Raw genomic sequence first — 8212 nt, 5'->3', positions numbered from 1 at the left:
TTTCGCCTCCCCACTTTGCAATACTGACCACGCAATTTTTCTACTATAGCCTTAAATCTGCTATCAGCGTCTCATTACAACAATGCGGGATTGCACCTTTAAAGTTCGTCCTGTTTTAGTCACTATTCAAAGCAGCCATTGATTAAAATAAAATCCTTCCTTACCACTTTTCTCAAGTTACAAGTGAATAGCTGTTTATGTGGTACAAAAGGTTTTGGCACCTAGATGCCAAAAGCATAAAGGAAAAGTAATGTTTAAAAACAAGGTGTGACCAATAGCATCCTTATAATCCGAGCCATATTAAAAATGTCTCCAGTGTATGTAGCAATGGATTTTTGAAATGTCATTCTGTTGTGTCAGGTAAGCTGTTATTGCCATTGACTGTTCGCTGCGGTCAGAGAAGCCAGCCTTCTTAATGGCTCGTAATTTGCGTGCTTTCTTGGACAGACTGCACGTAATGATATCCTGAGCCAACTGTAGTTTGCAGCTGTATGTAGCAGTCACAGTCCATATATATCACTATGTTCAGCATAAGGGCAAAGACACACAGAGCTACTAAGTAGCAGCTACTTGTCACAGCTACTAAATGCCAGAAAATACCCTGCCATGAACAATACTGAGAATTGCCTCTGCTAAAACAAACATTAAGACAATTATAAGTAGACAAAGGAAAATGCCGCACTCACAGGACTTAGAGTAGAAACTAGAACCGTTTATTCCAACATCAACCAATTATAAGTAAATAGTTAGCATTGTCTGTTTCTGTAGCCGCTACAAGTAGCTGCTACTAGTAGCTCTGTGTGTCTTCGCCCTAAGGGAGGGTAGAGGCATGTGCCAAGAGCTATTTTATATTAAGGTATTTTGCATCGTTTGTGCATTTAAGCAGGACAACAGTAATTCAGGTAATGCAAGTAAAGAGTTGGCAGATACATACAGCTTATTGTACCAGATCTGTGACACCGAAGAGAAGACCCATTCTTTCAAAATTGGTTTCTTTCTAAATGACACTCACTTTGGGGCACTGTGTATGCTTACTTTGCTGTGAGCTGCCTTACTGGGAAAGCTCATGTGCTAATCGGCACACGTATATGCTGAGTGATGCCTCTAGTGGGGGAAAAGACAAAGATATTTTCCTGTAGATGCATGGATCTTTGCTTTCAGTGGGTTCTTGTAACTCCTCGATTTTACATAAGAACTATTTTAAAGGTTCTTGGGGTAGTGTAATCCTTTGTGGGGCTTCTGTTGCACATCAACAGGGTCCTAACCGTTTATTTTTAGTTAAAATAATATATTCTTAGCCCCATGTACGACTGGTCTGACGGTCACTGCCAGTAATCCAGCTAAGAGCACAATGTCCCTGTTGATTTTTATGTTCACTACTCCTGATGTCACGAAAGCACCCTGACCTGCACAGATGGAGCAGTAGCTAAACAGGGAGCAATTACTTTTATTTGGCCTCTAGTTGCATGGTTACTTCAGTATTGACAAAACTACCCCATTTAAAATGTGCCAATAGCCCAGGGATCTCAAATATTTTAGATTTGTCCCTGTTTGTGAAGAGGCAGTCTGGCAGCTTAAAGCTTATACTACACAGGGCTGATTCCCAGCCTGTGAATAAACACAGGGTGAGTATGATCATCTACGCCGCTAGCAGTCTTCCCCTGTGCCTACACCCAGAGCCATTGTGTGAGGCAGGATGCAGGCCATTTTCCGTGGCAAAATGTGAGAGTATGCATTTTGGTGCCGGTACCCAAGCCAACGCTATGGCTTTAAGTGTAGCCACAGGGAAAGGCTCATGCCAGTGTAGGAGCTGATTCTCAGCCTGTGTTTATCCGCAGAGTGTTAATCAGCCCCATCCAACAATAGCCAAAAGCTGGCCATGTACTGTCATATCTGCTCTTCTGGCAAGGTTACCAAATGAGCAGCTCTTTGGCCACCAGTTCAGTGAGCCCAGTCAGAATCATTTGGTCGAGTAGGGTTATAATGGAGGCCTAGGTAGACCCATGTGGAAAGGAGAACTCATCAATGCACCAATGCTATCCTCACCCAACTGTATTTTCTTACTTGCCCAATTTGGAAGAGTCCAGATATAGGAAAACAATATCCCCATAGATGTGAAGAAGTCAATAGACTCACCAGTATTTGTGTTTGGATGCCAAGCCCCAAACCTACAGCCAAAAGGAGTGGATTACACCAAACAAAGAAGAGCAAGCACTCAACAATCCAGTGTTGACAGGTTCAGTTTAAATTAAAAAAAAATCTATATTTGTTTACATGTCCATAAAAAGCCTTGTGTTATAATGAACTTAATGATAGGCTGCCAACCTTAAACGGAGATAAATATAGATTTATTTTTTTTTTTTTAACTTTAAATTGAACCTGTCCGCATTGGATGGTTGCGTGCCTGCTCTTCTATGTGTATACGATCTGGGAGAGTCTCCAGCTTTTATGAGCTTGTGTATGGCCATCATTAGATTGGGGCATGGATGGTAATTTGCTGTCTTTGATAGATATATAGCTGTTTGGTGCACCACTGGGTTGTAAGTGTAGCCTCATGTTAACGATTGGCTCTGTGGCAACAAAATTGCAGTTTTATGGGTTGTTTAAAGTATGAATGACAAAACCTCTTTAAATTCTACAGAGAGTTGAGGGATTTTAGCTATTTATGTCCTGTAAACATTTATACAATAGCATTTTCAAACCATTATAAGAGCAACTTGTTTTAAGCATTACTGATCTTTAAAGTGAGGCAGGAATTCTGCAGTCACTTGCAGACTAGATACACAGAAGATACACAACTCAGGCAGTGTCTGTATTTGAACCAGCAGCAGCCATTTCTTTGGGCAAATACCAGAGCTAGGTACTTGATTGGTCTTTAATATTCCCATGTTTATGTAATACACCCTACATCCATCCATTACAGTATGTTAATGGCAGTTACAAATGGGAAGAATTGATGAGGTAGACCCAGGTAATTTTACAAAGTGCTTTGTTTTTTTTTAATTGAAGGAGAACTAAAGGCTTAAAATGAAAAAACCTAGAAATGCTGTATTTTATTGTAAATTAACTTTAGCAGCCCTGTAGCAGTAATGATCCAGGTCTTCAAATTTGTCCACAGCAGCTTCCTATCCTATTAGGCCATCTTTTGAATGTCGGTGACACTGCACATGCCCAGTATGCTGTTGACTGCTGTTAAGCTATGTTTAGGGGTTGTCAGAAATCATCAAGCAGAGAATGACTTTCATATGTCATAGAATATGATGCTACAGGGCTGATTATTAAATTCTGATGCAGAATGCACTGGTTTCTGAGTTTCCATGTAATGAGAATCTGAATGAATTGCTAATCAGCCTTGTATCTTGAATGTTAAATTTTATATATATACAGTATATTGTGAGTCAGTCCCTAAGCTCAGGAAACTGACAGCAGCACAGAGCATGTGCAGTGTATTGGTATAAAAGAAGATGGGGAACAACTAGGGGGAATGTACCCTGATAAAGATCTGTGGTTGCCTTGGGCTGGTATTGAAGTCCAAAACAATGTGCAGCAGTGTATGGGGCCGCCCTGACTGATTTCTGACATCGGGCAGATACCAGTTGGGCAGGTTTTAAAATCCTGTTGGACAGCGAGCCTCCATAGGTTTTAGTTCATGATCTAATCGTTTGGCCTTAAAGGAACAGTAACACCAAAAAATAAAAGTGTTTAAAAGTAATTACAGTATGATGCACTGGTACAACTGGTGTGTTTGCCTCAGTCTACTATAGATTATATAAACTAAGCTGCTCTGTAGCCACGGGGGCAGCCATTGAAGCTTGAGAAAAGGCACAGGTTACTTAACAGATAATGCCCCATTATAGACTACAGAGGTTATCTGCTGCTTAACCTGTGCCTTTTCTTCTTTTTTTCCAGCTTGAATGGCTGCCCCCGTGGCTACACAGCAACTTATTTATATAAACTATAGTAGGCTTCCTGAAGCAAACAAACCAGTTGAACTGGTGCTGGGCAATAGTCCATTATGTTGGTATTTGGTGTTACTGTTCCTTTAAGAGTTGCCAGTCCAGGCCACCTTCCGCCACTGTATGGCCACTTTAATTCTTTGTTCACCTTTAGTTCACCTATAAGCTCTCAGTAATGTTCGCTGATGGAGGATGAGTTAGTTGTAAGCACTTCATTGTACTTTGCTTCTACATAAACCATCAACCAAAAACATCTCTTTCCGCAGTTGTGGAGAATGTAGAAAAAGGGGGTGGTGGGGTGGGAAACTGTAATTTGTGCCTTTTTTTTTTTTTAGCCCTAATGCATATAATGAAGTGCTTAAACTATATGTGTTCTCTGTAACCCTACTGTTGTAAGGTTATTTGCCTTTCAGGCTATACTCGCAAGCTGTCTGAAAGTGCTAGAGATGTGGGTTGACTTTATTAACTATAATCAACCTATTAAGACACTAACTCTTTAATGCTGTTGTTCTCTCCCCCACCCCCCCATATTGTATTTTTTCCGTCATGTTTAATTTATTTATTTATTCTGTATGTTAGAACAGATCTTTATATTCAGGGATCGTGCTTCAGTGTCTCTGTCACCCACTGTTTGGCAGCAACAGAAGCAAAGAAGTCACCATTATGTACAAGTTTATAGAATGCAGGGGGGACCTTGCTTTGCTTCATGTGGGTCCCACTGAGAATTTGGTCCCCAGAACCTTGTGACGTGGTGAAATGAATGTTAGCAGTAGAAATAGTTCTGTGCCAAACCCACTACGTTTGCACCCATGCCGTGTGGATTTTTCTAGCGTCCATCACCAGCATGAGAGCCAATGCAAAATAATGAAATATATATATATATATATATATATATATATATATATATTAGTATAGGGAGAACAAACACAGCCTTTTTTTTAAATTAAGAAACCCTTTAATCATTTGGAGATGGGGATATGGGCAGCTTGTTAATTCCTGTAGAGCAGACACTTTGATGTGATCATTTTTTACGTCTGTATATAGAGATAAATTAATATTTTGAGGGGTTTTTTTTGTGGGAGCTCTGAATTCAAGCAGATCAGGTACTTTTCTGTTTGAGTTTTCAATGGCGTTAAGTTTATTTGACTAAAACAGAGTTGTAGAATTTGCATCCAGATTTAATATTGTAAAGCCACACAAAGAGATAGGAAACAAATGAAATGTTACAAATATTTGCAAATTAAGTGTAGCTATTTAAATGTAGATTTTTTTTTTTTCCCCTTATGGGCACCATATTGATGATAATTATCAAAAAAGTGTCATGTTTAATTCACTTTGAATCTAGGACATATGTGTAGGAGTCAGGCATAATCTCAATCGACCCGAATATTCTTATTAATGTGTAGCGGTAACAATTGGCTGCTGATGCGCTCTCTCTCTCTGCTGCTGTCCCCACACCCGCCGTCTTCTCGCTTCACTAGCATTGCCATCTGTTGATTTCTTCCAAATGAAAGAAGTGACATCAGACTGGAATAAAGAAAAAAAAAAGTAATCAAAAACACCAAAAAAACCTCATGTGTCTGCTATGATTTTCTGTTCCACACAGCGAGAGCGTCTCCATTCTAGTTTGTTCTGACATAGCTTTAGCCATGTACTTGTACTTACAAAAATAAAATGGTGCTGTCTGTATTTTATTATTATGGTTTAATGGGTAATGCCATCCTGGGGTTGTGTACTTTTATAGGTAGGGTTGTCTTAGAGGTCTATTGTTTAGTAAAACCATTCATACAAAGCAATTATCACATTTTAAACGAGAGCTAAAGCCAAAACAAAATTATTGCTAGAAATGCTGTATTTTATATACTGAGTTTACTATATCAGCCTCGAGGTTCAATGGTCCTATAATAGTATTTATCCAGGTCTTCAGTGTTGTTAACAGTAGCTCCCTATGTTTTACCTTGTTAGGCCAGCGGCACTGCACATGCCCAGTGGGCTCCAGATGAGAAGCTGGCTTAGCTTGAATTAATCACTAATTGTATTATGTAGCATATAATGGGAGTGGGTCCCTAAGCTCAGGTAAGTGACATTGTCCCAGAGGAGGTGCCGTAAATTGGCAGAAAAGAAGATTGGGAGCTACTGGTGGCATCCTCATTGGCACAGACCTTCTCCACTAAAGGGCCACGGTTTACTTGGGCTGGTACAGAATCACAAAGATACATAACGTATACATTTCTAGACCAATTTTTTTGTTATATTTCTCTTTCTACTGCTTATTAGGAAAATGAGCAGTAGATGCTTGGTGCCGAAAAGTGGAGATTTTATACTATGAAATAGTTTAAAAAAAAAAAAATAGATCTGTTGGTTATCAAAACTTCAATTAAATCTTTCTAGGAAAAATGTTTTAATTTCTTATCTTTATTTGACTTTCTATACAATATATATGTGGCATATAGGAGAATTGCCTGATGATTGTGCTTTGTCTTCTCTACTCTTTCACTGTATCCTTCTGAATGTAATGTCATAGGAGGCCCATATTGTGCCTTCATTAGCGCACTTGGTTTCTTCTAGCTGCCAGTAAATATGGTGGTCTGTATTCTATACATAAAATTCTGAAATGTTCCATATAAATCATAGGATATTCTTTTATGTTTGTGCCATATCTGCTATAACGACTCATGTTTGCTAAAGGATATATGGCTGTCTCTCTGAAGGATACAAAAGCCATTTTGGTACTCATTTTCTGTTTAATTTTTTCTGTCTCTCCTTCCTTCTTACAAACTTATGAGCAGTTTGTAAGTGGCTACTGTTTTCGGTGGCCGGTGGTCTGCCTGGGCTCTGGGTCAAAACTTAATAGGGAGGAGTATCCCAGACCCTCATTCTTTGAAGGGGACATAAACCCTCGAGAACACAAACCATTAGAGTCTGCTCTTGTAAAATATGATTTTGCTGTACAACTGACTGTACCTGTATAATTTCTTAAACACCTGCAGACAATCAGGGCCTAAAGGTCACAAGACTGACCAATCCACACAGTGGGTGGTTATTAATTATTACAACTGCAAAGTTTTAAACCAGGGGTCCCCCAAACTTTTTTTTTTAACCATGGGCCACATTCAATAGTAAAGAAAAAATGAAAAAAATAGTATGTGGTGCAGCAAAACAAGGACTAGGTTTATATATTTAGTAGGCCCTGTGTGGACTGGCAGCCTACAGGAGGCTCTGTTAGGGAGTACAACTTGTTTTATGCAAAAAAACTTGCCTCCAAGTCAGGAATTCAAAAATAATCACCTGCTTTGAGGCCACTGGGAGCAACATCCAAGGGGTCTGTGAGCAACAAGTTAGTCACGAGCCACTGGCAGGAGATTACTGGTGTTCAGATGACACTTTTAACACTGTGATTTTAAGCAGCCTAAAGGTGGCCATATACAGGCCGATTCTAGCTGCTGATATCGGTCTCTTAGACCTATTCACTAGTTTATTGGCCAGTGTATGGGCTGCGGACTGATATCTGGCCTGAAATTGGGCAGATCTCAATCGGGCAGGTTTGATTTTTTGTCGGATCGGGGACCACATCGGTTTGTTGATGGTGGTCCCCAAACCATCGGCGCCTATACCAGCTGTTTTCATTTGAGATCTAAACCGAATTAGCCCGATATTGCTCATCTGTAGGTGGGGATACCAGAAGATCCACTTACATGGTGATCTCACCATGTGAGTGGATCTTGGCGTGTATGGCCACCTTAAGTGTGCACCAAGTCACCAAAGAAACTTTTTCTTGCAAGATATTGCCATTGGAGTCATGTATGGGTTGTTTTGCCCCCCACTTATCAAACTATCAACAAAATCCATGGCCGCTGTGTGTGATTGCTTTTACTGATTACTGTTGGTCTGCTGCTCTCTGTGGTGCCATTAAGAACTTCTTGCCTGAATCCCAAGTTCATTATACAACTCTGTTCGGAAGGAATGTTAACATGTTCTGATACGGGAGCTGCTTTTGTGTGCTAATAGGAAATACTGGTGTGAGAACCCAGTGTTTCATTTGACATGAACTCAGATGAACTCTGACTAAACAGAATCTGCTCCTTCCTAAGCTGCGGCCAAGCTGTTTCCCTTGATTCGTCCATCCATAGAGTACTGTGCACTGGTGATTATTTGCAGGTTAATAAACATAAGCAGTGCACAAGTGTCTGTGGAGGAAGCGATCCAGAAGGAGCAGATTTAGCCCTGCGATAACTTGTTTTATTCTAAATGTAAAA

This window comes from Xenopus tropicalis, chromosome 10 (assembly GCF_000004195.4).
Source record: "Xenopus tropicalis strain Nigerian chromosome 10, UCB_Xtro_10.0, whole genome shotgun sequence".
Taxonomy (NCBI): domain Eukaryota; kingdom Metazoa; phylum Chordata; class Amphibia; order Anura; family Pipidae; genus Xenopus; species Xenopus tropicalis.
This window is presented reverse-complemented; position numbering follows the sequence as displayed.